The sequence below is a fragment of the Schistocerca americana genome, unplaced genomic scaffold (genome assembly GCF_021461395.2).
Source record: "Schistocerca americana isolate TAMUIC-IGC-003095 unplaced genomic scaffold, iqSchAmer2.1 HiC_scaffold_116, whole genome shotgun sequence".
Lineage (NCBI taxonomy): Eukaryota > Metazoa > Arthropoda > Insecta > Orthoptera > Acrididae > Schistocerca > Schistocerca americana.
Genome location: NW_025725220.1, coordinates 109309 through 135535, shown reverse-complemented (window position 1 = coordinate 135535; position 26227 = coordinate 109309). Strand labels below are relative to the sequence as shown.

The window sequence follows — 26227 nt, the reverse complement described above, 5'->3', positions numbered from 1 at the left end:
TGCCCCGGGTGAGGATCGAACTCACGACCTTAAGATTACGAGACTTACGCGCTGCCTACTGCGCTACCGAGGCAGGCGATCGTTAGACCTTCTGGAATCTTGGTAAGTACCGAATACAAGTGGTAGAGAGTCTGCACTCCCTGGCTCATTTTTTCTGTTGCTACACGTGCATTCACGGCGCGGCAGGCAACTTGCGATGCTAGGCCGACGCCAGTATGTACAATAGCACGCAGGAGTCCAAACGAGCAGTCGTCCGCGCTGCGTGATTGGTTCTTTCCACACGGAATCCCGCGGTTCATTCTCATGGCTCACGCAGTTCGAGTGCGAAAGACACGCAGCACCCCTACCGGAGAAAAAACAAAATGATGCATCGGCCGGGAATCGAACCCGGGCCGCCCGCGTGGCAGGCGAGCATTCTACCACTGAACCACCGATGCTCGGGCCAGCGGTACCTTCACGCTGCTTCCCGAGCAGATGTCTCAAGGGAAAGTGGGACTGCCGTCAAGCGCCGTAGCATTCTGTGGAGAAGATGCTGCAGACGCTGAATCCTGCACTGCACTGCTTAAAGATGCCGCCAGAACGCGGTCCTCTGCGTACTCTTGCGCCGCCGGCGCCGACTCTTGCCAAAGGATGCGAAATGTGCGCGGATACGCTGTCCGAATGCGTCTGGATGTGCTCCCCTAGCCTGCCTCGAAATGCGCCTGCCGGGTACGATCACCTTCGGCCGCTGCCGACAGGCGGGAAGTCGACTCAGCGCGGTGGCGGGGCGCTCGCTTGTGCGGTGGTGGTGTAATGGTCAGCATAGTTGCCTTCCAAGCAGTTGATCCGGGTTCGATTCCCGGCCACCGCAGCAGGCTTTTAATTTCGCGTATGAGTACTTTTGCCACGCGCTCTTAAACTATTGTTTTTTCGCCCTCTTACTCGCTGCATACCAGCCCTTAGTGTGTCTCGACTTGTCTCGACTTTGCTCAGCTGACGCGAGAGCTGACGCTCTCAAATCGGCCTATATCAAAACGACAAGCACGAGAAACGACTGAGAGAGGTAAGGAGAGGCGAGGCGAGGCGATGGACACACAGCACGCCCCCTTCATTTCACGGTGGCGTCTCCCTGGCCGAATCGGGCTGTAGCTCCGAAAACAAAGGAGAAACAAAAATAGGAAGTAAAACTGCCAATACTGCCCTGTGTTCCCATGCGCTCACCCGCCCAAGTACTGACAAGGGCCAAAGTTGTTACGCATCGGCAATCGGACATTTTCTCTAACCAGTGTATTCAAGATATTATGGCCATTGCCGAGTGAATGCTGTAGTGCTTCCCGACGAGTCGGGTTCGGATCCTCTGTCAACTTCCACGCAGGGTGATGATCATTTGGTCATCACACTCGCCAGCTGAAATCGGCGCTGCCTTTTCGCAGTAGTAAAAGAGAAGTGGCCCGTGGGGGGATCGAACCCACGACCTTCGCGTTATTAGCACGACGCTCTAACCAACTGAGCTAACGGGCCTCGGCAGATGCAGTTGCTCAGCCCTACGCTGGAATCAGGTGGCATGAAGCCATACACCATTCCTATGGTCGTCGTGTGTCTGCTTCCCTAGTCTATATTCTGCTGACGGTCACGAAACAGTAGCTATATTGCGAGCAGGACGGGAAACGGCCGCTCGGACAGCTCAAACTTGTCACGATTCGTGTGGAAAAAATTCCGTTCCGGTACCGGGAATCGAACCCGGGCCTCCTGGGTGAAAGCCAGGTATCCTAGCCACTAGACCACACCGGATGCGGCCGTTTCATTCGACCGTTCGTACGGTCGCTTGTCGCATTGTCGCTCTCTTTGCGAGCATCTTTGCACATACTGACTGGCAAGGCGCGCACCTCAAACGTCGCAGAGCAATGCTTTTGGCTTCATGCTCTGCTGGGAGAAGAGGAATAGGGAAGCTGTATGTAGCAATAACAGGAAGTAAACATTTTCCCGCTGAAGCGTTGAAACGTTGCGGATAACAAACAAGAAATAAGTTGGCGCCCTAGCAACAGCACCACCTTCAGTCACAGAAAATTAGATGCCCCGGGTGAGGATCGAACTCACGACCTTAAGATTATGAGACTTACGCGCTGCCTACTGCGCTACCGAGGCAGGCGATCGTTAGACCTTCTGGAATCTTGGTAAGTACCGAATACAAGTGGTAGAGAGTCTGCACTCCCTGGCTCATTTTTTCTGTTGCTACACGTGCATTCACGGCGCGGCAGGCAACTTGCGATGCTAGGCCGACGCCAGTATGTACAATAGCACGCAGGAGTCCAAACGAGCAGTCGTCCGCGCTGCATGATTGGTTCTTTCCACACGGAATCCCGCGGTTCATTCTCATGGCTCACGCAGTTCGAGTGCGAAAGACACGCAGCACCCCTACCGGAGAAAAAACAAAATGATGCATCGGCCGGGAATCGAACCCGGGCCGCCCGCGTGGCAGGCGAGCATTCTACCACTGAACCACCGATGCTCGGGCCAGCGGTACCTTCACGCTGCTTCCCGAGCAGATGTCTCAAGGGAAAGTGGGACTGCCGTCAAGCGCCGTAGCATTCTGTGGAGAAGATGCTGCAGACGCTGAATCCTGCACTGCACTGCTTAAAGATGCCGCCAGAACGCGGTCCTCTGCGTACTCTTGCGCCGCCGGCGCCGACTCTTGCCAAAGGATGCGAAATGTGCGCGGATACGCTGTCCGAATGCGTCTGGATGTGCTCCCCTAGCCTGCCTCGAAATGCGCCTGCCGGGTACGATCACCTTCGGCCGCTGCCGACAGGCGGGAAGCCGACTCAGCGCGGTGGCGGGGCGCTCGCTTGTGCGGTGGTGGTGTAATGGTCAGCATAGTTGCCTTCCAAGCAGTTGATCCGGGTTCGATTCCCGGCCACCGCAGCAGGCTTTTAATTTCGCGTATGAGTACTTTTGCCACGCGCTCTTAAACTATTGTTTTTTCGCCCTCTTACTCGCTGCATACCAGCCCTTAGTGTGTCTCGACTTGTCTCGACTTTGCTCAGCTGACGCGAGAGCTGACGCTCTCAAATCGGCCTATATCAAAACGACAAGCACGAGAAACGACTGAGAGAGGTAAGGAGAGGCGAGGCGAGGCGATGGACACACAGCACGCCCCCTTCATTTCACGGTGGCGTCTCCCTGGCCGAATCGGGCTGTAGCTCCGAAAACAAAGGAGAAACAAAAATAGGAAGTAAAACTGCCAATACTGCCCTGTGTTCCCATGCGCTCACCCGCCCAAGTACTGACAAGGGCCAAAGTTGTTACGCATCGGCAATCGGACATTTTCTCTAACCAGTGTATTCAAGATATTATGGCCATTGCCGAGTGAATGCTGTAGTGCTTCCCGACGAGTCGGGTTCGGATCCTCTGTCAACTTCCACGCAGGGTGATGATCATTTGGTCATCACACTCGCCAGCTGAAATCGGCGCTGCCTTTTCGCAGTAGTAAAAGAGAAGTGGCCCGTGGGGGGATCGAACCCACGACCTTCGCGTTATTAGCACGACGCTCTAACCAACTGAGCTAACGGGCCTCGGCAGATGCAGTTGCTCAGCCCTACGCTGGAATCAGGTGGCATGAAGCCATACACCATTCCTATGGTCGTCGTGTGTCTGCTTCCCTAGTCTATATTCTGCTGACGGTCACGAAACAGTAGCTATATTGCGAGCAGGACGGGAAACGGCCGCTCGGACAGCTCAAACTTGTCACGATTCGTGTGGAAAAAATTCCGTTCCGGTACCGGGAATCGAACCCGGGCCTCCTGGGTGAAAGCCAGGTATCCTAGCCACTAGACCACACCGGATGCGGCCGTTTCATTCGACCGTTCGTACGGTCGCTTGTCGCATTGTCGCTCTCTTTGCGAGCATCTTTGCACATACTGACTGGCAAGGCGCGCACCTCAAACGTCGCAGAGCAATGCTTTTGGCTTCATGCTCTGCTGGGAGAAGAGGAATAGGGAAGCTGTATGTAGCAATAACAGGAAGTAAACATTTTCCCGCTGAAGCGTTGAAACGTTGCGGATAACAAACAAGAAATAAGTTGGCGCCCTAGCAACAGCACCACCTTCAGTCACAGAAAATTAGATGCCCCGGGTGAGGATCGAACTCACGACCTTAAGATTATGAGACTTACGCGCTGCCTACTGCGCTACCGAGGCAGGCGATCGTTAGACCTTCTGGAATCTTGGTAAGTACCGAATACAAGTGGTAGAGAGTCTGCACTCCCTGGCTCATTTTTTCTGTTGCTACACGTGCATTCACGGCGCGGCAGGCAACTTGCGATGCTAGGCCGACGCCAGTATGTACAATAGCACGCAGGAGTCCAAACGAGCAGTCGTCCGCGCTGCATGATTGGTTCTTTCCACACGGAATCCCGCGGTTCATTCTCATGGCTCACGCAGTTCGAGTGCGAAAGACACGCAGCACCCCTACCGGAGAAAAAACAAAATGATGCATCGGCCGGGAATCGAACCCGGGCCGCCCGCGTGGCAGGCGAGCATTCTACCACTGAACCACCGATGCTCGGGCCAGCGGTACCTTCACGCTGCTTCCCGAGCAGATGTCTCAAGGGAAAGTGGGACTGCCGTCAAGCGCCGTAGCATTCTGTGGAGAAGATGCTGCAGACGCTGAATCCTGCACTGCACTGCTTAAAGATGCCGCCAGAACGCGGTCCTCTGCGTACTCTTGCGCCGCCGGCGCCGACTCTTGCCAAAGGATGCGAAATGTGCGCGGATACGCTGTCCGAATGCGTCTGGATGTGCTCCCCTAGCCTGCCTCGAAATGCGCCTGCCGGGTACGATCACCTTCGGCCGCTGCCGACAGGCGGGAAGCCGACTCAGCGCGGTGGCGGGGCGCTCGCTTGTGCGGTGGTGGTGTAATGGTCAGCATAGTTGCCTTCCAAGCAGTTGATCCGGGTTCGATTCCCGGCCACCGCAGCAGGCTTTTAATTTCGCGTATGAGTACTTTTGCCACGCGCTCTTAAACTATTGTTTTTTCGCCCTCTTACTCGCTGCATACCAGCCCTTAGTGTGTCTCGACTTGTCTCGACTTTGCTCAGCTGACGCGAGAGCTGACGCTCTCAAATCGGCCTATATCAAAACGACAAGCACGAGAAACGACTGAGAGAGGTAAGGAGAGGCGAGGCGAGGCGATGGACACACAGCACGCCCCCTTCATTTCACGGTGGCGTCTCCCTGGCCGAATCGGGCTGTAGCTCCGAAAACAAAGGAGAAACAAAAATAGGAAGTAAAACTGCCAATACTGCCCTGTGTTCCCATGCGCTCACCCGCCCAAGTACTGACAAGGGCCAAAGTTGTTACGCATCGGCAATCGGACATTTTCTCTAACCAGTGTATTCAAGATATTATGGCCATTGCCGAGTGAATGCTGTAGTGCTTCCCGACGAGTCGGGTTCGGATCCTCTGTCAACTTCCACGCAGGGTGATGATCATTTGGTCATCACACTCGCCAGCTGAAATCGGCGCTGCCTTTTCGCAGTAGTAAAAGAGAAGTGGCCCGTGGGGGGATCGAACCCACGACCTTCGCGTTATTAGCACGACGCTCTAACCAACTGAGCTAACGGGCCTCGGCAGATGCAGTTGCTCAGCCCTACGCTGGAATCAGGTGGCATGAAGCCATACACCATTCCTATGGTCGTCGTGTGTCTGCTTCCCTAGTCTATATTCTGCTGACGGTCACGAAACAGTAGCTATATTGCGAGCAGGACGGGAAACGGCCGCTCGGACAGCTCAAACTTGTCACGATTCGTGTGGAAAAAATTCCGTTCCGGTACCGGGAATCGAACCCGGGCCTCCTGGGTGAAAGCCAGGTATCCTAGCCACTAGACCACACCGGATGCGGCCGTTTCATTCGACCGTTCGTACGGTCGCTTGTCGCATTGTCGCTCTCTTTGCGAGCATCTTTGCACATACTGACTGGCAAGGCGCGCACCTCAAACGTCGCAGAGCAATGCTTTTGGCTTCATGCTCTGCTGGGAGAAGAGGAATAGGGAAGCTGTATGTAGCAATAACAGGAAGTAAACATTTTCCCGCTGAAGCGTTGAAACGTTGCGGATAACAAACAAGAAATAAGTTGGCGCCCTAGCAACAGCACCACCTTCAGTCACAGAAAATTAGATGCCCCGGGTGAGGATCGAACTCACGACCTTAAGATTATGAGACTTACGCGCTGCCTACTGCGCTACCGAGGCAGGCGATCGTTAGACCTTCTGGAATCTTGGTAAGTACCGAATACAAGTGGTAGAGAGTCTGCACTCCCTGGCTCATTTTTTCTGTTGCTACACGTGCATTCACGGCGCGGCAGGCAACTTGCGATGCTAGGCCGACGCCAGTATGTACAATAGCACGCAGGAGTCCAAACGAGCAGTCGTCCGCGCTGCATGATTGGTTCTTTCCACACGGAATCCCGCGGTTCATTCTCATGGCTCACGCAGTTCGAGTGCGAAAGACACGCAGCACCCCTACCGGAGAAAAAACAAAATAATGCATCGGCCGGGAATCGAACCCGGGCCGCCCGCGTGGCAGGCGAGCATTCTACCACTGAACCACCGATGCTCGGGCCAGCGGTACCTTCACGCTGCTTCCCGAGCAGATGTCTCAAGGGAAAGTGGGACTGCCGTCAAGCGCCGTAGCATTCTGTGGAGAAGATGCTGCAGACGCTGAATCCTGCACTGCACTGCTTAAAGATGCCGCCAGAACGCGGTCCTCTGCGTACTCTTGCGCCGCCGGCGCCGACTCTTGCCAAAGGATGCGAAATGTGCGCGGATACGCTGTCCGAATGCGTCTGGATGTGCTCCCCTAGCCTGCCTCGAAATGCGCCTGCCGGGTACGATCACCTTCGGCCGCTGCCGACAGGCGGGAAGCCGACTCAGCGCGGTGGCGGGGCGCTCGCTTGTGCGGTGGTGGTGTAATGGTCAGCATAGTTGCCTTCCAAGCAGTTGATCCGGGTTCGATTCCCGGCCACCGCAGCAGGCTTTTAATTTCGCGTATGAGTACTTTTGCCACGCGCTCTTAAACTATTGTTTTTTCGCCCTCTTACTCGCTGCATACCAGCCCTTAGTGTGTCTCGACTTGTCTCGACTTTGCTCAGCTGACGCGAGAGCTGACGCTCTCAAATCGGCCTATATCAAAACGACAAGCACGAGAAACGACTGAGAGAGGTAAGGAGAGGCGAGGCGAGGCGATGGACACACAGCACGCCCCCTTCATTTCACGGTGGCGTCTCCCTGGCCGAATCGGGCTGTAGCTCCGAAAACAAAGGAGAAACAAAAATAGGAAGTAAAACTGCCAATACTGCCCTGTGTTCCCATGCGCTCACCCGCCCAAGTACTGACAAGGGCCAAAGTTGTTACGCATCGGCAATCGGACATTTTCTCTAACCAGTGTATTCAAGATATTATGGCCATTGCCGAGTGAATGCTGTAGTGCTTCCCGACGAGTCGGGTTCGGATCCTCTGTCAACTTCCACGCAGGGTGATGATCATTTGGTCATCACACTCGCCAGCTGAAATCGGCGCTGCCTTTTCGCAGTAGTAAAAGAGAAGTGGCCCGTGGGGGGATCGAACCCACGACCTTCGCGTTATTAGCACGACGCTCTAACCAACTGAGCTAACGGGCCTCGGCAGATGCAGTTGCTCAGCCCTACGCTGGAATCAGGTGGCATGAAGCCATACACCATTCCTATGGTCGTCGTGTGTCTGCTTCCCTAGTCTATATTCTGCTGACGGTCACGAAACAGTAGCTATATTGCGAGCAGGACGGGAAACGGCCGCTCGGACAGCTCAAACTTGTCACGATTCGTGTGGAAAAAATTCCGTTCCGGTACCGGGAATCGAACCCGGGCCTCCTGGGTGAAAGCCAGGTATCCTAGCCACTAGACCACACCGGATGCGGCCGTTTCATTCGACCGTTCGTACGGTCGCTTGTCGCATTGTCGCTCTCTTTGCGAGCATCTTTGCACATACTGACTGGCAAGGCGCGCACCTCAAACGTCGCAGAGCAATGCTTTTGGCTTCATGCTCTGCTGGGAGAAGAGGAATAGGGAAGCTGTATGTAGCAATAACAGGAAGTAAACATTTTCCCGCTGAAGCGTTGAAACGTTGCGGATAACAAACAAGAAATAAGTTGGCGCCCTAGCAACAGCACCACCTTCAGTCACAGAAAATTAGATGCCCCGGGTGAGGATCGAACTCACGACCTTAAGATTATGAGACTTACGCGCTGCCTACTGCGCTACCGAGGCAGGCGATCGTTAGACCTTCTGGAATCTTGGTAAGTACCGAATACAAGTGGTAGAGAGTCTGCACTCCCTGGCTCATTTTTTCTGTTGCTACACGTGCATTCACGGCGCGGCAGGCAACTTGCGATGCTAGGCCGACGCCAGTATGTACAATAGCACGCAGGAGTCCAAACGAGCAGTCGTCCGCGCTGCATGATTGGTTCTTTCCACACGGAATCCCGCGGTTCATTCTCATGGCTCACGCAGTTCGAGTGCGAAAGACACGCAGCACCCCTACCGGAGAAAAAACAAAATGATGCATCGGCCGGGAATCGAACCCGGGCCGCCCGCGTGGCAGGCGAGCATTCTACCACTGAACCACCGATGCTCGGGCCAGCGGTACCTTCACGCTGCTTCCCGAGCAGATGTCTCAAGGGAAAGTGGGACTGCCGTCAAGCGCCGTAGCATTCTGTGGAGAAGATGCTGCAGACGCTGAATCCTGCACTGCACTGCTTAAAGATGCCGCCAGAACGCGGTCCTCTGCGTACTCTTGCGCCGCCGGCGCCGACTCTTGCCAAAGGATGCGAAATGTGCGCGGATACGCTGTCCGAATGCGTCTGGATGTGCTCCCCTAGCCTGCCTCGAAATGCGCCTGCCGGGTACGATCACCTTCGGCCGCTGCCGACAGGCGGGAAGCCGACTCAGCGCGGTGGCGGGGCGCTCGCTTGTGCGGTGGTGGTGTAATGGTCAGCATAGTTGCCTTCCAAGCAGTTGATCCGGGTTCGATTCCCGGCCACCGCAGCAGGCTTTTAATTTCGCGTATGAGTACTTTTGCCACGCGCTCTTAAACTATTGTTTTTTCGCCCTCTTACTCGCTGCATACCAGCCCTTAGTGTGTCTCGACTTGTCTCGACTTTGCTCAGCTGACGCGAGAGCTGACGCTCTCAAATCGGCCTATATCAAAACGACAAGCACGAGAAACGACTGAGAGAGGTAAGGAGAGGCGAGGCGAGGCGATGGACACACAGCACGCCCCCTTCATTTCACGGTGGCGTCTCCCTGGCCGAATCGGGCTGTAGCTCCGAAAACAAAGGAGAAACAAAAATAGGAAGTAAAACTGCCAATACTGCCCTGTGTTCCCATGCGCTCACCCGCCCAAGTACTGACAAGGGCCAAAGTTGTTACGCATCGGCAATCGGACATTTTCTCTAACCAGTGTATTCAAGATATTATGGCCATTGCCGAGTGAATGCTGTAGTGCTTCCCGACGAGTCGGGTTCGGATCCTCTGTCAACTTCCACGCAGGGTGATGATCATTTGGTCATCACACTCGCCAGCTGAAATCGGCGCTGCCTTTTCGCAGTAGTAAAAGAGAAGTGGCCCGTGGGGGGATCGAACCCACGACCTTCGCGTTATTAGCACGACGCTCTAACCAACTGAGCTAACGGGCCTCGGCAGATGCAGTTGCTCAGCCCTACGCTGGAATCAGGTGGCATGAAGCCATACACCATTCCTATGGTCGTCGTGTGTCTGCTTCCCTAGTCTATATTCTGCTGACGGTCACGAAACAGTAGCTATATTGCGAGCAGGACGGGAAACGGCCGCTCGGACAGCTCAAACTTGTCACGATTCGTGTGGAAAAAATTCCGTTCCGGTACCGGGAATCGAACCCGGGCCTCCTGGGTGAAAGCCAGGTATCCTAGCCACTAGACCACACCGGATGCGGCCGTTTCATTCGACCGTTCGTACGGTCGCTTGTCGCATTGTCGCTCTCTTTGCGAGCATCTTTGCACATACTGACTGGCAAGGCGCGCACCTCAAACGTCGCAGAGCAATGCTTTTGGCTTCATGCTCTGCTGGGAGAAGAGGAATAGGGAAGCTGTATGTAGCAATAACAGGAAGTAAACATTTTCCCGCTGAAGCGTTGAAACGTTGCGGATAACAAACAAGAAATAAGTTGGCGCCCTAGCAACAGCACCACCTTCAGTCACAGAAAATTAGATGCCCCGGGTGAGGATCGAACTCACGACCTTAAGATTATGAGACTTACGCGCTGCCTACTGCGCTACCGAGGCAGGCGATCGTTAGACCTTCTGGAATCTTGGTAAGTACCGAATACAAGTGGTAGAGAGTCTGCACTCCCTGGCTCATTTTTTCTGTTGCTACACGTGCATTCACGGCGCGGCAGGCAACTTGCGATGCTAGGCCGACGCCAGTATGTACAATAGCACGCAGGAGTCCAAACGAGCAGTCGTCCGCGCTGCATGATTGGTTCTTTCCACACGGAATCCCGCGGTTCATTCTCATGGCTCACGCAGTTCGAGTGCGAAAGACACGCAGCACCCCTACCGGAGAAAAAACAAAATGATGCATCGGCCGGGAATCGAACCCGGGCCGCCCGCGTGGCAGGCGAGCATTCTACCACTGAACCACCGATGCTCGGGCCAGCGGTACCTTCACGCTGCTTCCCGAGCAGATGTCTCAAGGGAAAGTGGGACTGCCGTCAAGCGCCGTAGCATTCTGTGGAGAAGATGCTGCAGACGCTGAATCCTGCACTGCACTGCTTAAAGATGCCGCCAGAACGCGGTCCTCTGCGTACTCTTGCGCCGCCGGCGCCGACTCTTGCCAAAGGATGCGAAATGTGCGCGGATACGCTGTCCGAATGCGTCTGGATGTGCTCCCCTAGCCTGCCTCGAAATGCGCCTGCCGGGTACGATCACCTTCGGCCGCTGCCGACAGGCGGGAAGCCGACTCAGCGCGGTGGCGGGGCGCTCGCTTGTGCGGTGGTGGTGTAATGGTCAGCATAGTTGCCTTCCAAGCAGTTGATCCGGGTTCGATTCCCGGCCACCGCAGCAGGCTTTTAATTTCGCGTATGAGTACTTTTGCCACGCGCTCTTAAACTATTGTTTTTTCGCCCTCTTACTCGCTGCATACCAGCCCTTAGTGTGTCTCGACTTGTCTCGACTTTGCTCAGCTGACGCGAGAGCTGACGCTCTCAAATCGGCCTATATCAAAACGACAAGCACGAGAAACGACTGAGAGAGGTAAGGAGAGGCGAGGCGAGGCGATGGACACACAGCACGCCCCCTTCATTTCACGGTGGCGTCTCCCTGGCCGAATCGGGCTGTAGCTCCGAAAACAAAGGAGAAACAAAAATAGGAAGTAAAACTGCCAATACTGCCCTGTGTTCCCATGCGCTCACCCGCCCAAGTACTGACAAGGGCCAAAGTTGTTACGCATCGGCAATCGGACATTTTCTCTAACCAGTGTATTCAAGATATTATGGCCATTGCCGAGTGAATGCTGTAGTGCTTCCCGACGAGTCGGGTTCGGATCCTCTGTCAACTTCCACGCAGGGTGATGATCATTTGGTCATCACACTCGCCAGCTGAAATCGGCGCTGCCTTTTCGCAGTAGTAAAAGAGAAGTGGCCCGTGGGGGGATCGAACCCACGACCTTCGCGTTATTAGCACGACGCTCTAACCAACTGAGCTAACGGGCCTCGGCAGATGCAGTTGCTCAGCCCTACGCTGGAATCAGGTGGCATGAAGCCATACACCATTCCTATGGTCGTCGTGTGTCTGCTTCCCTAGTCTATATTCTGCTGACGGTCACGAAACAGTAGCTATATTGCGAGCAGGACGGGAAACGGCCGCTCGGACAGCTCAAACTTGTCACGATTCGTGTGGAAAAAATTCCGTTCCGGTACCGGGAATCGAACCCGGGCCTCCTGGGTGAAAGCCAGGTATCCTAGCCACTAGACCACACCGGATGCGGCCGTTTCATTCGACCGTTCGTACGGTCGCTTGTCGCATTGTCGCTCTCTTTGCGAGCATCTTTGCACATACTGACTGGCAAGGCGCGCACCTCAAACGTCGCAGAGCAATGCTTTTGGCTTCATGCTCTGCTGGGAGAAGAGGAATAGGGAAGCTGTATGTAGCAATAACAGGAAGTAAACATTTTCCCGCTGAAGCGTTGAAACGTTGCGGATAACAAACAAGAAATAAGTTGGCGCCCTAGCAACAGCACCACCTTCAGTCACAGAAAATTAGATGCCCCGGGTGAGGATCGAACTCACGACCTTAAGATTATGAGACTTACGCGCTGCCTACTGCGCTACCGAGGCAGGCGATCGTTAGACCTTCTGGAATCTTGGTAAGTACCGAATACAAGTGGTAGAGAGTCTGCACTCCCTGGCTCATTTTTTCTGTTGCTACACGTGCATTCACGGCGCGGCAGGCAACTTGCGATGCTAGGCCGACGCCAGTATGTACAATAGCACGCAGGAGTCCAAACGAGCAGTCGTCCGCGCTGCATGATTGGTTCTTTCCACACGGAATCCCGCGGTTCATTCTCATGGCTCACGCAGTTCGAGTGCGAAAGACACGCAGCACCCCTACCGGAGAAAAAACAAAATGATGCATCGGCCGGGAATCGAACCCGGGCCGCCCGCGTGGCAGGCGAGCATTCTACCACTGAACCACCGATGCTCGGGCCAGCGGTACCTTCACGCTGCTTCCCGAGCAGATGTCTCAAGGGAAAGTGGGACTGCCGTCAAGCGCCGTAGCATTCTGTGGAGAAGATGCTGCAGACGCTGAATCCTGCACTGCACTGCTTAAAGATGCCGCCAGAACGCGGTCCTCTGCGTACTCTTGCGCCGCCGGCGCCGACTCTTGCCAAAGGATGCGAAATGTGCGCGGATACGCTGTCCGAATGCGTCTGGATGTGCTCCCCTAGCCTGCCTCGAAATGCGCCTGCCGGGTACGATCACCTTCGGCCGCTGCCGACAGGCGGGAAGCCGACTCAGCGCGGTGGCGGGGCGCTCGCTTGTGCAGTGGTGGTGTAATGGTCAGCATAGTTGCCTTCCAAGCAGTTGATCCGGGTTCGATTCCCGGCCACCGCAGCAGGCTTTTAATTTCGCGTATGAGTACTTTTGCCACGCGCTCTTAAACTATTGTTTTTTCGCCCTCTTACTCGCTGCATACCAGCCCTTAGTGTGTCTCGACTTGTCTCGACTTTGCTCAGCTGACGCGAGAGCTGACGCTCTCAAATCGGCCTATATCAAAACGACAAGCACGAGAAACGACTGAGAGAGGTAAGGAGAGGCGAGGCGAGGCGATGGACACACAGCACGCCCCCTTCATTTCACGGTGGCGTCTCCCTGGCCGAATCGGGCTGTAGCTCCGAAAACAAAGGAGAAACAAAAATAGGAAGTAAAACTGCCAATACTGCCCTGTGTTCCCATGCGCTCACCCGCCCAAGTACTGACAAGGGCCAAAGTTGTTACGCATCGGCAATCGGACATTTTCTCTAACCAGTGTATTCAAGATATTATGGCCATTGCCGAGTGAATGCTGTAGTGCTTCCCGACGAGTCGGGTTCGGATCCTCTGTCAACTTCCACGCAGGGTGATGATCATTTGGTCATCACACTCGCCAGCTGAAATCGGCGCTGCCTTTTCGCAGTAGTAAAAGAGAAGTGGCCCGTGGGGGGATCGAACCCACGACCTTCGCGTTATTAGCACGACGCTCTAACCAACTGAGCTAACGGGCCTCGGCAGATGCAGTTGCTCAGCCCTACGCTGGAATCAGGTGGCATGAAGCCATACACCATTCCTATGGTCGTCGTGTGTCTGCTTCCCTAGTCTATATTCTGCTGACGGTCACGAAACAGTAGCTATATTGCGAGCAGGACGGGAAACGGCCGCTCGGACAGCTCAAACTTGTCACGATTCGTGTGGAAAAAATTCCGTTCCGGTACCGGGAATCGAACCCGGGCCTCCTGGGTGAAAGCCAGGTATCCTAGCCACTAGACCACACCGGATGCGGCCGTTTCATTCGACCGTTCGTACGGTCGCTTGTCGCATTGTCGCTCTCTTTGCGAGCATCTTTGCACATACTGACTGGCAAGGCGCGCACCTCAAACGTCGCAGAGCAATGCTTTTGGCTTCATGCTCTGCTGGGAGAAGAGGAATAGGGAAGCTGTATGTAGCAATAACAGGAAGTAAACATTTTCCCGCTGAAGCGTTGAAACGTTGCGGATAACAAACAAGAAATAAGTTGGCGCCCTAGCAACAGCACCACCTTCAGTCACAGAAAATTAGATGCCCCGGGTGAGGATCGAACTCACGACCTTAAGATTATGAGACTTACGCGCTGCCTACTGCGCTACCGAGGCAGGCGATCGTTAGACCTTCTGGAATCTTGGTAAGTACCGAATACAAGTGGTAGAGAGTCTGCACTCCCTGGCTCATTTTTTCTGTTGCTACACGTGCATTCACGGCGCGGCAGGCAACTTGCGATGCTAGGCCGACGCCAGTATGTACAATAGCACGCAGGAGTCCAAACGAGCAGTCGTCCGCGCTGCATGATTGGTTCTTTCCACACGGAATCCCGCGGTTCATTCTCATGGCTCACGCAGTTCGAGTGCGAAAGACACGCAGCACCCCTACCGGAGAAAAAACAAAATGATGCATCGGCCGGGAATCGAACCCGGGCCGCCCGCGTGGCAGGCGAGCATTCTACCACTGAACCACCGATGCTCGGGCCAGCGGTACCTTCACGCTGCTTCCCGAGCAGATGTCTCAAGGGAAAGTGGGACTGCCGTCAAGCGCCGTAGCATTCTGTGGAGAAGATGCTGCAGACGCTGAATCCTGCACTGCACTGCTTAAAGATGCCGCCAGAACGCGGTCCTCTGCGTACTCTTGCGCCGCCGGCGCCGACTCTTGCCAAAGGATGCGAAATGTGCGCGGATACGCTGTCCGAATGCGTCTGGATGTGCTCCCCTAGCCTGCCTCGAAATGCGCCTGCCGGGTACGATCACCTTCGGCCGCTGCCGACAGGCGGGAAGCCGACTCAGCGCGGTGGCGGGGCGCTCGCTTGTGCAGTGGTGGTGTAATGGTCAGCATAGTTGCCTTCCAAGCAGTTGATCCGGGTTCGATTCCCGGCCACCGCAGCAGGCTTTTAATTTCGCGTATGAGTACTTTTGCCACGCGCTCTTAAACTATTGTTTTTTCGCCCTCTTACTCGCTGCATACCAGCCCTTAGTGTGTCTCGACTTGTCTCGACTTTGCTCAGCTGACGCGAGAGCTGACGCTCTCAAATCGGCCTATATCAAAACGACAAGCACGAGAAACGACTGAGAGAGGTAAGGAGAGGCGAGGCGAGGCGATGGACACACAGCACGCCCCCTTCATTTCACGGTGGCGTCTCCCTGGCCGAATCGGGCTGTAGCTCCGAAAACAAAGGAGAAACAAAAATAGGAAGTAAAACTGCCAATACTGCCCTGTGTTCCCATGCGCTCACCCGCCCAAGTACTGACAAGGGCCAAAGTTGTTACGCATCGGCAATCGGACATTTTCTCTAACCAGTGTATTCAAGATATTATGGCCATTGCCGAGTGAATGCTGTAGTGCTTCCCGACGAGTCGGGTTCGGATCCTCTGTCAACTTCCACGCAGGGTGATGATCATTTGGTCATCACACTCGCCAGCTGAAATCGGCGCTGCCTTTTCGCAGTAGTAAAAGAGAAGTGGCCCGTGGGGGGATCGAACCCACGACCTTCGCGTTATTAGCACGACGCTCTAACCAACTGAGCTAACGGGCCTCGGCAGATGCAGTTGCTCAGCCCTACGCTGGAATCAGGTGGCATGAAGCCATACACCATTCCTATGGTCGTCGTGTGTCTGCTTCCCTAGTCTATATTCTGCTGACGGTCACGAAACAGTAGCTATATTGCGAGCAGGACGGGAAACGGCCGCTCGGACAGCTCAAACTTGTCACGATTCGTGTGGAAAAAATTCCGTTCCGGTACCGGGAATCGAACCCGGGCCTCCTGGGTGAAAGCCAGGTATCCTAGCCACTAGACCACACCGGATGCGGCCGTTTCATTCGACCGTTCGTACGGTCGCTTGTCGCATTGTCGCTCTCTTTGCGAGCATCTTTGCACATACTGACTGGCAAGGCGCGCACCTCAAACGTCGCAGAGCAATGCTTTTGGCTTCATGCTCTGCTGGGAGAAGAGGAATAGGGAAGCTGTATGTAGCAATAACAGGAAGTAAACATTTTCCCGCTGAAGCGTTGAAACGTTGCGGATAACAAACAAGAAATAAGTTGGCGCCCTAGCAACAGCACCACCTTCAGTCACAGAAAATTAGATGCCCCGGGTGAGGATCGAACTCACGACCTTAAGATTATGAGACTTACGCGCTGCCTACTGCGCTACCGAGGCAGGCGATCGTTAGACCTTCTGGAATCTTGGTAAGTACCGAATACAAGTGGTAGAGAGTCTGCACTCCCTGGCTCATTTTTTCTGTTGCTACACGTGCATTCACGGCGCGGCAGGCAACTTGCGATGCTAGGCCGACGCCAGTATGTACAATAGCACGCAGGAGTCCAAACGAGCAGTCGTCCGCGCTGCATGATTGGTTCTTTCCACACGGAATCCCGCGGTTCATTCTCATGGCTCACGCAGTTCGAGTGCGAAAGACACGCAGCACCCCTACCGGAGAAAAAACAAAATGATGCATCGGCCGGGAATCGAACCCGGGCCGCCCGCGTGGCAGGCGAGCATTCTACCACTGAACCACCGATGCTCGGGCCAGCGGTACCTTCACGCTGCTTCCCGAGCAGATGTCTCAAGGGAAAGTGGGACTGCCGTCAAGCGCCGTAGCATTCTGTGGAGAAGATGCTGCAGACGCTGAATCCTGCACTGCACTGCTTAAAGATGCCGCCAGAACGCGGTCCTCTGCGTACTCTTGCGCCGCCGGCGCCGACTCTTGCCAAAGGATGCGAAATGTGCGCGGATACGCTGTCCGAATGCGTCTGGATGTGCTCCCCTAGCCTGCCTCGAAATGCGCCTGCCGGGTACGATCACCTTCGGCCGCTGCCGACAGGCGGGAAGCCGACTCAGCGCGGTGGCGGGGCGCTCGCTTGTGCGGTGGTGGTGTAATGGTCAGCATAGTTGCCTTCCAAGCAGTTGATCCGGGTTCGATTCCCGGCCACCGCAGCAGGCTTTTAATTTCGCGTATGAGTACTTTTGCCACGCGCTCTTAAACTATTGTTTTTTCGCCCTCTTACTCGCTGCATACCAGCCCTTAGTGTGTCTCGACTTGTCTCGACTTTGCTCAGCTGACGCGAGAGCTGACGCTCTCAAATCGGCCTATATCAAAACGACAAGCACGAGAAACGACTGAGAGAGGTAAGGAGAGGCGAGGCGAGGCGATGGACACACAGCACGCCCCCTTCATTTCACGGTGGCGTCTCCCTGGCCGAATCGGGCTGTAGCTCCGAAAACAAAGGAGAAACAAAAATAGGAAGTAAAACTGCCAATACTGCCCTGTGTTCCCATGCGCTCACCCGCCCAAGTACTGACAAGGGCCAAAGTTGTTACGCATCGGCAATCGGACATTTTCTCTAACCAGTGTATTCAAGATATTATGGCCATTGCCGAGTGAATGCTGTAGTGCTTCCCGACGAGTCGGGTTCGGATCCTCTGTCAACTTCCACGCAGGGTGATGATCATTTGGTCATCACACTCGCCAGCTGAAATCGGCGCTGCCTTTTCGCAGTAGTAAAAGAGAAGTGGCCCGTGGGGGGATCGAACCCACGACCTTCGCGTTATTAGCACGACGCTCTAACCAACTGAGCTAACGGGCCTCGGCAGATGCAGTTGCTCAGCCCTACGCTGGAATCAGGTGGCATGAAGCCATACACCATTCCTATGGTCGTCGTGTGTCTGCTTCCCTAGTCTATATTCTGCTGACGGTCACGAAACAGTAGCTATATTGCGAGCAGGACGGGAAACGGCCGCTCGGACAGCTCAAACTTGTCACGATTCGTGTGGAAAAAATTCCGTTCCGGTACCGGGAATCGAACCCGGGCCTCCTGGGTGAAAGCCAGGTATCCTAGCCACTAGACCACACCGGATGCGGCCGTTTCATTCGACCGTTCGTACGGTCGCTTGTCGCATTGTCGCTCTCTTTGCGAGCATCTTTGCACATACTGACTGGCAAGGCGCGCACCTCAAACGTCGCAGAGCAATGCTTTTGGCTTCATGCTCTGCTGGGAGAAGAGGAATAGGGAAGCTGTATGTAGCAATAACAGGAAGTAAACATTTTCCCGCTGAAGCGTTGAAACGTTGCGGATAACAAACAAGAAATAAGTTGGCGCCCTAGCAACAGCACCACCTTCAGTCACAGAAAATTAGATGCCCCGGGTGAGGATCGAACTCACGACCTTAAGATTATGAGACTTACGCGCTGCCTACTGCGCTACCGAGGCAGGCGATCGTTAGACCTTCTGGAATCTTGGTAAGTACCGAATACAAGTGGTAGAGAGTCTGCACTCCCTGGCTCATTTTTTCTGTTGCTACACGTGCATTCACGGCGCGGCAGGCAACTTGCGATGCTAGGCCGACGCCAGTATGTACAATAGCACGCAGGAGTCCAAACGAGCAGTCGTCCGCGCTGCATGATTGGTTCTTTCCACACGGAATCCCGCGGTTCATTCTCATGGCTCACGCAGTTCGAGTGCGAAAGACACGCAGCACCCCTACCGGAGAAAAAACAAAATGATGCATCGGCCGGGAATCGAACCCGGGCCGCCCGCGTGGCAGGCGAGCATTCTACCACTGAACCACCGATGCTCGGGCCAGCGGTACCTTCACGCTGCTTCCCGAGCAGATGTCTCAAGGGAAAGTGGGACTGCCGTCAAGCGCCGTAGCATTCTGTGGAGAAGATGCTGCAGACGCTGAATCCTGCACTGCACTGCTTAAAGATGCCGCCAGAACGCGGTCCTCTGCGTACTCTTGCGCCGCCGGCGCCGACTCTTGCCAAAGGATGCGAAATGTGCGCGGATACGCTGTCCGAATGCGTCTGGATGAGCTCCCCTAGCCTGCCTCGAAATGCGCCTGCCGGGTACGATCACCTTCGGCCGCTGCCGACAGGCGGGAAGCCGACTCAGCGCGGTGGCGGGGCGCTCGCTTGTGCGGTGGTGGTGTAATGGTCAGCATAGTTGCCTTCCAAGCAGTTGATCCGGGTTCGATTCCCGGCCACCGCAGCAGGCTTTTAATTTCGCGTATGAGTACTTTTGCCACGCGCTCTTAAACTATTGTTTTTTCGCCCTCTTACTCGCTGCATACCAGCCCTTAGTGTGTCTCGACTTGTCTCGACTTTGCTCAGCTGACGCGAGAGCTGACGCTCTCAAATCGGCCTATATCAAAACGACAAGCACGAGAAACGACTGAGAGAGGTAAGGAGAGGCGAGGCGAGGCGATGGACACACAGCACGCCCCCTTCATTTCACGGTGGCGTCTCCCTGGCCGAATCGGGCTGTAGCTCCGAAAACAAAGGAGAAACAAAAATAGGAAGTAAAACTGCCAATACTGCCCTGTGTTCCCATGCGCTCACCCGCCCAAGTACTGACAAGGGCCAAAGTTGTTACGCATCGGCAATCGGACATTTTCTCTAACCAGTGTATTCAAGATATTATGGCCATTGCCGAGTGAATGCTGTAGTGCTTCCCGACGAGTCGGGTTCGGATCCTCTGTCAACTTCCACGCAGGGTGATGATCATTTGGTCATCACACTCGCCAGCTGAAATCGGCGCTGCCTTTTCGCAGTAGTAAAAGAGAAGTGGCCCGTGGGGGGATCGAACCCACGACCTTCGCGTTATTAGCACGACGCTCTAACCAACTGAGCTAACGGGCCTCGGCAGATGCAGTTGCTCAGCCCTACGCTGGAATCAGGTGGCATGAAGCCATACACCATTCCTATGGTCGTCGTGTGTCTGCTTCCCTAGTCTATATTCTGCTGACGGTCACGAAACAGTAGCTATATTGCGAGCAGGACGGGAAACGGCCGCTCGGACAGCTCAAACTTGTCACGATTCGTGTGGAAAAAATTCCGTTCCGGTACCGGGAATCGAACCCGGGCCTCCTGGGTGAAAGCCAGGTATCCTAGCCACTAGACCACACCGGATGCGGCCGTTTCATTCGACCGTTCGTACGGTCGCTTGTCGCATTGTCGCTCTCTTTGCGAGCATCTTTGCACATACTGACTGGCAAGGCGCGCACCTCAAACGTCGCAGAGCAATGCTTTTGGCTTCATGCTCTGCTGGGAGAAGAGGAATAGGGAAGCTGTATGTAGCAATAACAGGAAGTAAACATTTTCCCGCTGAAGCGTTGAAACGTTGCGGATAACAAACAAGAAATAAGTTGGCGCCCTAGCAACAGCACCACCTTCAGTCACAGAAAATTAGATGCCCCGGGTGAGGATCGAACTCACGACCTTAAGATTATGAGACTTACGCGCTGCCTACTGCGCTACCGAGGCAGGCGATCGTTAGACCTTCTGGAATCTTGGTAAGTACCGAATACAAGTGGTAGAGAGTCTGCACTCCCTGGCTCATTTTTTCTGTTGCTACACGTGCATTCACGGCGCGGCAGGCAACTTGCGATGCTAGGCCGACGCCAGTATGTACAATAGCACGCAGGAGTCCAAACGAGCAGTCGTCCGCGCTGCATGATTGGTTCTTTCCACACGGAATCCCGCGGTTCATTCTCATGGCTCACGCAGTTCGAGTGCGAAAGACACGCAGCACCCCTACCGGAGAAAAAACAAAATGATGCATCGGCCGGGAATCGAACCCGGGCCGCCCGCGTGGCAGGCGAGCATTCTACCACTGAACCACCGATGCTCGGGCCAGCGGTACCTTCACGCTGCTTCCCGAGCAGATGTCTCAAGGGAAAGTGGGACTGCCGTCAAGCGCCGTAGCATTCTGTGGAGAAGATGCTGCAGACGCTGAATCCTGCACTGCACTGCTTAAAGATGCCGCCAGAACGCGGTCCTCTGCGTACTCTTGCGCCGCCGGCGCCGACTCTTGCCAAAGGATGCGAAATGTGCGCGGATACGCTGTCCGAATGCGTCTGGATGTGCTCCCCTAGCCTGCCTCGAAATGCGCCTGCCGGGTACGATCACCTTCGGCCGCTGCCGACAGGCGGGAAGCCGACTCAGCGCGGTGGCGGGGCGCTCGCTTGTGCGGTGGTGGTGTAATGGTCAGCATAGCTGCCTTCCAAGCAGTTGATCCGGGTTCGATTCCCGGCCACCGCAGCAGGCTTTTAATTTCGCGTATGAGTACTTTTGCCACGCGCTCTTAAACTATTGTTTTTTCGCCCTCTTACTCGCTGCATACCAGCCCTTAGTGTGTCTCGACTTGTCTCGACTTTGCTCAGCTGACGCGAGAGCTGACGCTCTCAAATCGGCCTATATCAAAACGACAAGCACGAGAAACGACTGAGAGAGGTAAGGAGAGGCGAGGCGAGGCGATGGACACACAGCACGCCCCCTTCATTTCACGGTGGCGTCTCCCTGGCCGAATCGGGCTGTAGCTCCGAAAACAAAGGAGAAACAAAAATAGGAAGTAAAACTGCCAATACTGCCCTGTGTTCCCATGCGCTCACCCGCCCAAGTACTGACAAGGGCCAAAGTTGTTACGCATCGGCAATCGGACATTTTCTCTAACCAGTGTATTCAAGATATTATGGCCATTGCCGAGTGAATGCTGTAGTGCTTCCCGACGAGTCGGGTTCGGATCCTCTGTCAACTTCCACGCAGGGTGATGATCATTTGGTCATCACACTCGCCAGCTGAAATCGGCGCTGCCTTTTCGCAGTAGTAAAAGAGAAGTGGCCCGTGGGGGGATCGAACCCACGACCTTCGCGTTATTAGCACGACGCTCTAACCAACTGAGCTAACGGGCCTCGGCAGATGCAGTTGCTCAGCCCTACGCTGGAATCAGGTGGCATGAAGCCATACACCATTCCTATGGTCGTCGTGTGTCTGCTTCCCTAGTCTATATTCTGCTGACGGTCACGAAACAGTAGCTATATTGCGAGCAGGACGGGAAACGGCCGCTCGGACAGCTCAAACTTGTCACGATTCGTGTGGAAAAAATTCCGTTCCGGTACCGGGAATCGAACCCGGGCCTCCTGGGTGAAAGCCAGGTATCCTAGCCACTAGACCACACCGGATGCGGCCGTTTCATTCGACCGTTCGTACGGTCGCTTGTCGCATTGTCGCTCTCTTTGCGAGCATCTTTGCACATACTGACTGGCAAGGCGCGCACCTCAAACGTCGCAGAGCAATGCTTTTGGCTTCATGCTCTGCTGGGAGAAGAGGAATAGGGAAGCTGTATGTAGCAATAACAGGAAGTAAACATTTTCCCGCTGAAGCGTTGAAACGTTGCGGATAACAAACAAGAAATAAGTTGGCGCCCTAGCAACAGCACCACCTTCAGTCACAGAAAATTAGATGCCCCGGGTGAGGATCGAACTCACGACCTTAAGATTATGAGACTTACGCGCTGCCTACTGCGCTACCGAGGCAGGCGATCGTTAGACCTTCTGGAATCTTGGTAAGTACCGAATACAAGTGGTAGAGAGTCTGCACTCCCTGGCTCATTTTTTCTGTTGCTACACGTGCATTCACGGCGCGGCAGGCAACTTGCGATGCTAGGCCGACGCCAGTATGTACAATAGCACGCAGGAGTCCAAACGAGCAGTCGTCCGCGCTGCATGATTGGTTCTTTCCACACGGAATCCCGCGGTTCATTCTCATGGCTCACGCAGTTCGAGTGCGAAAGACACGCAGCACCCCTACCGGAGAAAAAACAAAATGATGCATCGGCCGGGAATCGAACCCGGGCCGCCCGCGTGGCAGGCGAGCATTCTACCACTGAACCACCGATGCTCGGGCCAGCGGTACCTTCACGCTGCTTCCCGAGCAGATGTCTCAAGGGAAAGTGGGACTGCCGTCAAGCGCCGTAGCATTCTGTGGAGAAGATGCTGCAGACGCTGAATCCTGCACTGCACTGCTTAAAGATGCCGCCAGAACGCGGTCCTCTGCGTACTCTTGCGCCGCCGGCGCCGACTCTTGCCAAAGGATGCGAAATGTGCGCGGATACGCTGTCCGAATGCGTCTGGATGTGCTCCCCTAGCCTGCCTCGAAATGCGCCTGCCGGGTACGATCACCTTCGGCCGCTGCCGACAGGCGGGAAGCCGACTCAGCGCGGTGGCGGGGCGCTCGCTTGTGCGGTGGTGGTGTAATGGTCAGCATAGTTGCCTTCCAAGCAGTTGATCCGGGTTCGATTCCCGGCCACCGCAGCAGGCTTTTAATTTCGCGTATGAGTACTTTTGCCACGCGCTCTTAAACTATTGTTTTTTCGCCCTCTTACTCGCTGCATACCAGCCCTTAGTGTGTCTCGACTTGTCTCGACTTTGCTCAGCTGACGCGAGAGCTGACGCTCTCAAATCGGCCTATATCAAAACGACAAGCACGAGAAACGACTGAGAGAGGTAAGGAGAGGCGAGGCGAGGCGATGGACACACAGCACGCCCCCTTCATTTCACGGTGGCGTCTCCCTGGCCGAATCGGGCTGTAGCTCCGAAAACAAAGGAGAAACAAAAATAGGAAGTAAAACTGCCAATACTGCCCTGTGTTCCCATGCGCTCACCCGCCCAAGTACTGACAAGGGCCAAAGTTGTTACGCATCGGCAATCGGACATTTTCTCTAACCAGTGTATTCAAGATATTATGGCCATTGCCGAGTGAATGCTGTAGTGCTTCCCGACGAGTCGGGTTCGGATCCTCTGTCAACTTCCACGCAGGGTGATGATCATTTGGTCATCACACTCGCCAGCTGAAATCGGCGCTGCCTTTTCGCAGTAGTAAAAGAGAAGTGGCCCGTGGGGGGATCGAACCCACGACCTTCGCGTTATTAGCACGACGCTCTAACCAACTGAGCTAACGGGCCTCGGCAGATGCAGTTGCTCAGCCCTACGCTGGAATCAGGTGGCATGAAGCCATACACCATTCCTATGGTCGTCGTGTGTCTGCTTCCCTAGTCTATATTCTGCTGACGGTCACGAAACAGTAGCTATATTGCGAGCAGGACGGGAAACGGCCGCTCGGACAGCTCAAACTTGTCACGATTCGTGTGGAAAAAATTCCGTTCCGGTACCGGGAATCGAACCCGGGCCTCCTGGGTGAAAGCCAGGTATCCTAGCCACTAGACCACACCGGATGCGGCCGTTTCATTCGACCGTTCGTACGGTCGCTTGTCGCATTGTCGCTCTCTTTGCGAGCATCTTTGCACATACTGACTGGCAAGGCGCGCACCTCAAACGTCGCAGAGCAATGCTTTTGGCTTCATGCTCTGCTGGGAGAAGAGGAATAGGGAAGCTGTATGTAGCAATAACAGGAAGTAAACATTTTCCCGCTGAAGCGTTGAAACGTTGCGGATAACAAACAAGAAATAAGTTGGCGCCCTAGCAACAGCACCACCTTCAGTCACAGAAAATTAGATGCCCCGGGTGAGGATCGAACTCACGACCTTAAGATTATGAGACTTACGCGCTGCCTACTGCGCTACCGAGGCAGGCGATCGTTAGACCTTCTGGAATCTTGGTAAGTACCGAATACAAGTGGTAGAGAGTCTGCACTCCCTGGCTCATTTTTTCTGTTGCTACACGTGCATTCACGGCGCGGCAGGCAACTTGCGATGCTAGGCCGACGCCAGTATGTACAATAGCACGCAGGAGTCCAAACGAGCAGTCGTCCGCGCTGCATGATTGGTTCTTTCCACACGGAATCCCGCGGTTCATTCTCATGGCTCACGCAGTTCGAGTGCGAAAGACACGCAGCACCCCTACCGGAGAAAAAACAAAATGATGCATCGGCCGGGAATCGAACCCGGGCCGCCCGAGTGGCAGGCGAGCATTCTACCACTGAACCACCGACGCTCGGGCCAGCGGTACCTTCACGCTGCTTCCCGAGCAGATGTCTCAAGGGAAAGTGGGACTGCCGTCAAGCGCCGTAGCATTCTGTGGAGAAGATGCTGCAGACGCTGAATCCTGCACTGCACTGCTTAAAGATGCCGCCAGAACGCGGTCCTCTGCGTACTCTTGCGCCGCCGGCGCCGACTCTTGCCAAAGGATGCGAAATGTGCGCGGATACGCTGTCCGAATGCGTCTGGATGTGCTCCCCTAGCCTGCCTCGAAATGCGCCTGCCGGGTACGATCACCTTCGGCCGCTGCCGACAGGCGGGAAGCCGACTCAGCGCGGTGGCGGGGCGCTCGCTTGTGCGGTGGTGGTGTAATGGTCAGCATAGTTGCCTTCCAAGCAGTTGATCCGGGTTCGATTCCCGGCCACCGCAGCAGGCTTTTAATTTCGCGTATGAGTACTTTTGCCACGCGCTCTTAAACTATTGTTTTTTCGCCCTCTTACTCGCTGCATACCAGCCCTTAGTGTGTCTCGACTTGTCTCGACTTTGCTCAGCTGACGCGAGAGCTGACGCTCTCAAATCGGCCTATATCAAAACGACAAGCACGAGAAACGACTGAGAGAGGTAAGGAGAGGCGAGGCGAGGCGATGGACACACAGCACGCCCCCTTCATTTCACGGTGGCGTCTCCCTGGCCGAATCGGGCTGTAGCTCCGAAAACAAAGGAGAAACAAAAATAGGAAGTAAAACTGCCAATACTGCCCTGTGTTCCCATGCGCTCACCCGCCCAAGTACTGACAAGGGCCAAAGTTGTTACGCATCGGCAATCGGACATTTTCTCTAACCAGTGTATTCAAGATATTATGGCCATTGCCGAGTGAATGCTGTAGTGCTTCCCGACGAGTCGGGTTCGGATCCTCTGTCAACTTCCACGCAGGGTGATGATCATTTGGTCATCACACTCGCCAGCTGAAATCGGCGCTGCCTTTTCGCAGTAGTAAAAGAGAAGTGGCCCGTGGGGGGATCGAACCCACGACCTTCGCGTTATTAGCACGACGCTCTAACCAACTGAGCTAACGGGCCTCGGCAGATGCAGTTGCTCAGCCCTACGCTGGAATCAGGTGGCATGAAGCCATACACCATTCCTATGGTCGTCGTGTGTCTGCTTCCCTAGTCTATATTCTGCTGACGGTCACGA

The 26227-nt window shown here is 54.9% G+C and overlaps 64 non-coding genes across 64 annotated transcripts; 13 read left to right on the top strand and 51 right to left on the bottom strand.

Annotated features, from left to right (window-relative positions):
• Positions 1 to 73, bottom strand: Trnat-cgu. The gene has a single exon. It is a non-coding gene; the product is annotated as a tRNA-Thr (tRNA).
• A 293-nt stretch (positions 74 to 366) lies between these two features.
• Positions 367 to 437, bottom strand: Trnag-gcc. The gene has a single exon. It is a non-coding gene; the product is annotated as a tRNA-Gly (tRNA).
• Positions 438 to 778: 341 nt separating this feature from the next.
• Trnag-ucc lies at positions 779 to 850 on the top strand. The gene has a single exon. It is a non-coding gene; the product is annotated as a tRNA-Gly (tRNA).
• Positions 851 to 1426: 576 nt separating this feature from the next.
• Trnai-aau lies at positions 1427 to 1500 on the bottom strand. Its single transcript has one exon. It is a non-coding gene; the product is annotated as a tRNA-Ile (tRNA).
• A 198-nt stretch (positions 1501 to 1698) lies between these two features.
• Trnae-uuc lies at positions 1699 to 1770 on the bottom strand. The gene has a single exon. It is a non-coding gene; the product is annotated as a tRNA-Glu (tRNA).
• A 281-nt stretch (positions 1771 to 2051) lies between these two features.
• Trnam-cau lies at positions 2052 to 2124 on the bottom strand. The gene has a single exon. It is a non-coding gene; the product is annotated as a tRNA-Met (tRNA).
• Positions 2125 to 2417: 293 nt separating this feature from the next.
• Positions 2418 to 2488, bottom strand: Trnag-gcc. The gene has a single exon. It is a non-coding gene; the product is annotated as a tRNA-Gly (tRNA).
• Positions 2489 to 2829: 341 nt separating this feature from the next.
• Trnag-ucc lies at positions 2830 to 2901 on the top strand. The gene has a single exon. It is a non-coding gene; the product is annotated as a tRNA-Gly (tRNA).
• A 576-nt stretch (positions 2902 to 3477) lies between these two features.
• On the bottom strand, positions 3478 to 3551 carry Trnai-aau. Its single transcript has one exon. It is a non-coding gene; the product is annotated as a tRNA-Ile (tRNA).
• A 198-nt stretch (positions 3552 to 3749) lies between these two features.
• Trnae-uuc lies at positions 3750 to 3821 on the bottom strand. Its single transcript has one exon. It is a non-coding gene; the product is annotated as a tRNA-Glu (tRNA).
• A 281-nt stretch (positions 3822 to 4102) lies between these two features.
• Positions 4103 to 4175, bottom strand: Trnam-cau. Its single transcript has one exon. It is a non-coding gene; the product is annotated as a tRNA-Met (tRNA).
• A 293-nt stretch (positions 4176 to 4468) lies between these two features.
• Positions 4469 to 4539, bottom strand: Trnag-gcc. The gene has a single exon. It is a non-coding gene; the product is annotated as a tRNA-Gly (tRNA).
• A 341-nt stretch (positions 4540 to 4880) lies between these two features.
• Positions 4881 to 4952, top strand: Trnag-ucc. Its single transcript has one exon. It is a non-coding gene; the product is annotated as a tRNA-Gly (tRNA).
• A 576-nt stretch (positions 4953 to 5528) lies between these two features.
• On the bottom strand, positions 5529 to 5602 carry Trnai-aau. Its single transcript has one exon. It is a non-coding gene; the product is annotated as a tRNA-Ile (tRNA).
• Positions 5603 to 5800: 198 nt separating this feature from the next.
• On the bottom strand, positions 5801 to 5872 carry Trnae-uuc. The gene has a single exon. It is a non-coding gene; the product is annotated as a tRNA-Glu (tRNA).
• Positions 5873 to 6153: 281 nt separating this feature from the next.
• On the bottom strand, positions 6154 to 6226 carry Trnam-cau. Its single transcript has one exon. It is a non-coding gene; the product is annotated as a tRNA-Met (tRNA).
• Positions 6227 to 6519: 293 nt separating this feature from the next.
• Trnag-gcc lies at positions 6520 to 6590 on the bottom strand. Its single transcript has one exon. It is a non-coding gene; the product is annotated as a tRNA-Gly (tRNA).
• Positions 6591 to 6931: 341 nt separating this feature from the next.
• Trnag-ucc lies at positions 6932 to 7003 on the top strand. The gene has a single exon. It is a non-coding gene; the product is annotated as a tRNA-Gly (tRNA).
• Positions 7004 to 7579: 576 nt separating this feature from the next.
• Trnai-aau lies at positions 7580 to 7653 on the bottom strand. The gene has a single exon. It is a non-coding gene; the product is annotated as a tRNA-Ile (tRNA).
• A 198-nt stretch (positions 7654 to 7851) lies between these two features.
• On the bottom strand, positions 7852 to 7923 carry Trnae-uuc. The gene has a single exon. It is a non-coding gene; the product is annotated as a tRNA-Glu (tRNA).
• A 281-nt stretch (positions 7924 to 8204) lies between these two features.
• Trnam-cau lies at positions 8205 to 8277 on the bottom strand. Its single transcript has one exon. It is a non-coding gene; the product is annotated as a tRNA-Met (tRNA).
• Positions 8278 to 8570: 293 nt separating this feature from the next.
• Positions 8571 to 8641, bottom strand: Trnag-gcc. Its single transcript has one exon. It is a non-coding gene; the product is annotated as a tRNA-Gly (tRNA).
• A 341-nt stretch (positions 8642 to 8982) lies between these two features.
• On the top strand, positions 8983 to 9054 carry Trnag-ucc. Its single transcript has one exon. It is a non-coding gene; the product is annotated as a tRNA-Gly (tRNA).
• A 576-nt stretch (positions 9055 to 9630) lies between these two features.
• Positions 9631 to 9704, bottom strand: Trnai-aau. Its single transcript has one exon. It is a non-coding gene; the product is annotated as a tRNA-Ile (tRNA).
• A 198-nt stretch (positions 9705 to 9902) lies between these two features.
• On the bottom strand, positions 9903 to 9974 carry Trnae-uuc. The gene has a single exon. It is a non-coding gene; the product is annotated as a tRNA-Glu (tRNA).
• A 281-nt stretch (positions 9975 to 10255) lies between these two features.
• On the bottom strand, positions 10256 to 10328 carry Trnam-cau. The gene has a single exon. It is a non-coding gene; the product is annotated as a tRNA-Met (tRNA).
• Positions 10329 to 10621: 293 nt separating this feature from the next.
• Positions 10622 to 10692, bottom strand: Trnag-gcc. The gene has a single exon. It is a non-coding gene; the product is annotated as a tRNA-Gly (tRNA).
• Positions 10693 to 11033: 341 nt separating this feature from the next.
• Positions 11034 to 11105, top strand: Trnag-ucc. The gene has a single exon. It is a non-coding gene; the product is annotated as a tRNA-Gly (tRNA).
• A 576-nt stretch (positions 11106 to 11681) lies between these two features.
• On the bottom strand, positions 11682 to 11755 carry Trnai-aau. Its single transcript has one exon. It is a non-coding gene; the product is annotated as a tRNA-Ile (tRNA).
• A 198-nt stretch (positions 11756 to 11953) lies between these two features.
• Trnae-uuc lies at positions 11954 to 12025 on the bottom strand. The gene has a single exon. It is a non-coding gene; the product is annotated as a tRNA-Glu (tRNA).
• Positions 12026 to 12306: 281 nt separating this feature from the next.
• Positions 12307 to 12379, bottom strand: Trnam-cau. Its single transcript has one exon. It is a non-coding gene; the product is annotated as a tRNA-Met (tRNA).
• Positions 12380 to 12672: 293 nt separating this feature from the next.
• On the bottom strand, positions 12673 to 12743 carry Trnag-gcc. The gene has a single exon. It is a non-coding gene; the product is annotated as a tRNA-Gly (tRNA).
• Positions 12744 to 13084: 341 nt separating this feature from the next.
• Trnag-ucc lies at positions 13085 to 13156 on the top strand. Its single transcript has one exon. It is a non-coding gene; the product is annotated as a tRNA-Gly (tRNA).
• A 576-nt stretch (positions 13157 to 13732) lies between these two features.
• On the bottom strand, positions 13733 to 13806 carry Trnai-aau. The gene has a single exon. It is a non-coding gene; the product is annotated as a tRNA-Ile (tRNA).
• A 198-nt stretch (positions 13807 to 14004) lies between these two features.
• Trnae-uuc lies at positions 14005 to 14076 on the bottom strand. Its single transcript has one exon. It is a non-coding gene; the product is annotated as a tRNA-Glu (tRNA).
• A 281-nt stretch (positions 14077 to 14357) lies between these two features.
• Positions 14358 to 14430, bottom strand: Trnam-cau. Its single transcript has one exon. It is a non-coding gene; the product is annotated as a tRNA-Met (tRNA).
• A 293-nt stretch (positions 14431 to 14723) lies between these two features.
• Trnag-gcc lies at positions 14724 to 14794 on the bottom strand. The gene has a single exon. It is a non-coding gene; the product is annotated as a tRNA-Gly (tRNA).
• A 341-nt stretch (positions 14795 to 15135) lies between these two features.
• Positions 15136 to 15207, top strand: Trnag-ucc. The gene has a single exon. It is a non-coding gene; the product is annotated as a tRNA-Gly (tRNA).
• A 576-nt stretch (positions 15208 to 15783) lies between these two features.
• Trnai-aau lies at positions 15784 to 15857 on the bottom strand. Its single transcript has one exon. It is a non-coding gene; the product is annotated as a tRNA-Ile (tRNA).
• A 198-nt stretch (positions 15858 to 16055) lies between these two features.
• On the bottom strand, positions 16056 to 16127 carry Trnae-uuc. Its single transcript has one exon. It is a non-coding gene; the product is annotated as a tRNA-Glu (tRNA).
• A 281-nt stretch (positions 16128 to 16408) lies between these two features.
• On the bottom strand, positions 16409 to 16481 carry Trnam-cau. Its single transcript has one exon. It is a non-coding gene; the product is annotated as a tRNA-Met (tRNA).
• A 293-nt stretch (positions 16482 to 16774) lies between these two features.
• Trnag-gcc lies at positions 16775 to 16845 on the bottom strand. The gene has a single exon. It is a non-coding gene; the product is annotated as a tRNA-Gly (tRNA).
• Positions 16846 to 17186: 341 nt separating this feature from the next.
• Trnag-ucc lies at positions 17187 to 17258 on the top strand. Its single transcript has one exon. It is a non-coding gene; the product is annotated as a tRNA-Gly (tRNA).
• A 576-nt stretch (positions 17259 to 17834) lies between these two features.
• Trnai-aau lies at positions 17835 to 17908 on the bottom strand. The gene has a single exon. It is a non-coding gene; the product is annotated as a tRNA-Ile (tRNA).
• Positions 17909 to 18106: 198 nt separating this feature from the next.
• On the bottom strand, positions 18107 to 18178 carry Trnae-uuc. The gene has a single exon. It is a non-coding gene; the product is annotated as a tRNA-Glu (tRNA).
• Positions 18179 to 18459: 281 nt separating this feature from the next.
• Trnam-cau lies at positions 18460 to 18532 on the bottom strand. The gene has a single exon. It is a non-coding gene; the product is annotated as a tRNA-Met (tRNA).
• A 293-nt stretch (positions 18533 to 18825) lies between these two features.
• On the bottom strand, positions 18826 to 18896 carry Trnag-gcc. Its single transcript has one exon. It is a non-coding gene; the product is annotated as a tRNA-Gly (tRNA).
• A 341-nt stretch (positions 18897 to 19237) lies between these two features.
• On the top strand, positions 19238 to 19309 carry Trnag-ucc. Its single transcript has one exon. It is a non-coding gene; the product is annotated as a tRNA-Gly (tRNA).
• A 576-nt stretch (positions 19310 to 19885) lies between these two features.
• Positions 19886 to 19959, bottom strand: Trnai-aau. Its single transcript has one exon. It is a non-coding gene; the product is annotated as a tRNA-Ile (tRNA).
• Positions 19960 to 20157: 198 nt separating this feature from the next.
• Positions 20158 to 20229, bottom strand: Trnae-uuc. The gene has a single exon. It is a non-coding gene; the product is annotated as a tRNA-Glu (tRNA).
• A 281-nt stretch (positions 20230 to 20510) lies between these two features.
• Trnam-cau lies at positions 20511 to 20583 on the bottom strand. Its single transcript has one exon. It is a non-coding gene; the product is annotated as a tRNA-Met (tRNA).
• A 293-nt stretch (positions 20584 to 20876) lies between these two features.
• Positions 20877 to 20947, bottom strand: Trnag-gcc. The gene has a single exon. It is a non-coding gene; the product is annotated as a tRNA-Gly (tRNA).
• A 341-nt stretch (positions 20948 to 21288) lies between these two features.
• Trnag-ucc lies at positions 21289 to 21360 on the top strand. Its single transcript has one exon. It is a non-coding gene; the product is annotated as a tRNA-Gly (tRNA).
• Positions 21361 to 21936: 576 nt separating this feature from the next.
• On the bottom strand, positions 21937 to 22010 carry Trnai-aau. Its single transcript has one exon. It is a non-coding gene; the product is annotated as a tRNA-Ile (tRNA).
• Positions 22011 to 22208: 198 nt separating this feature from the next.
• On the bottom strand, positions 22209 to 22280 carry Trnae-uuc. The gene has a single exon. It is a non-coding gene; the product is annotated as a tRNA-Glu (tRNA).
• A 281-nt stretch (positions 22281 to 22561) lies between these two features.
• On the bottom strand, positions 22562 to 22634 carry Trnam-cau. Its single transcript has one exon. It is a non-coding gene; the product is annotated as a tRNA-Met (tRNA).
• Positions 22635 to 22927: 293 nt separating this feature from the next.
• Trnag-gcc lies at positions 22928 to 22998 on the bottom strand. Its single transcript has one exon. It is a non-coding gene; the product is annotated as a tRNA-Gly (tRNA).
• A 341-nt stretch (positions 22999 to 23339) lies between these two features.
• On the top strand, positions 23340 to 23411 carry Trnag-ucc. The gene has a single exon. It is a non-coding gene; the product is annotated as a tRNA-Gly (tRNA).
• Positions 23412 to 23987: 576 nt separating this feature from the next.
• Positions 23988 to 24061, bottom strand: Trnai-aau. The gene has a single exon. It is a non-coding gene; the product is annotated as a tRNA-Ile (tRNA).
• Positions 24062 to 24259: 198 nt separating this feature from the next.
• Trnae-uuc lies at positions 24260 to 24331 on the bottom strand. The gene has a single exon. It is a non-coding gene; the product is annotated as a tRNA-Glu (tRNA).
• A 281-nt stretch (positions 24332 to 24612) lies between these two features.
• Positions 24613 to 24685, bottom strand: Trnam-cau. Its single transcript has one exon. It is a non-coding gene; the product is annotated as a tRNA-Met (tRNA).
• A 293-nt stretch (positions 24686 to 24978) lies between these two features.
• Positions 24979 to 25049, bottom strand: Trnag-gcc. The gene has a single exon. It is a non-coding gene; the product is annotated as a tRNA-Gly (tRNA).
• Positions 25050 to 25390: 341 nt separating this feature from the next.
• On the top strand, positions 25391 to 25462 carry Trnag-ucc. The gene has a single exon. It is a non-coding gene; the product is annotated as a tRNA-Gly (tRNA).
• Positions 25463 to 26038: 576 nt separating this feature from the next.
• Positions 26039 to 26112, bottom strand: Trnai-aau. The gene has a single exon. It is a non-coding gene; the product is annotated as a tRNA-Ile (tRNA).
• Positions 26113 to 26227: the final 115 nt, after the last annotated feature.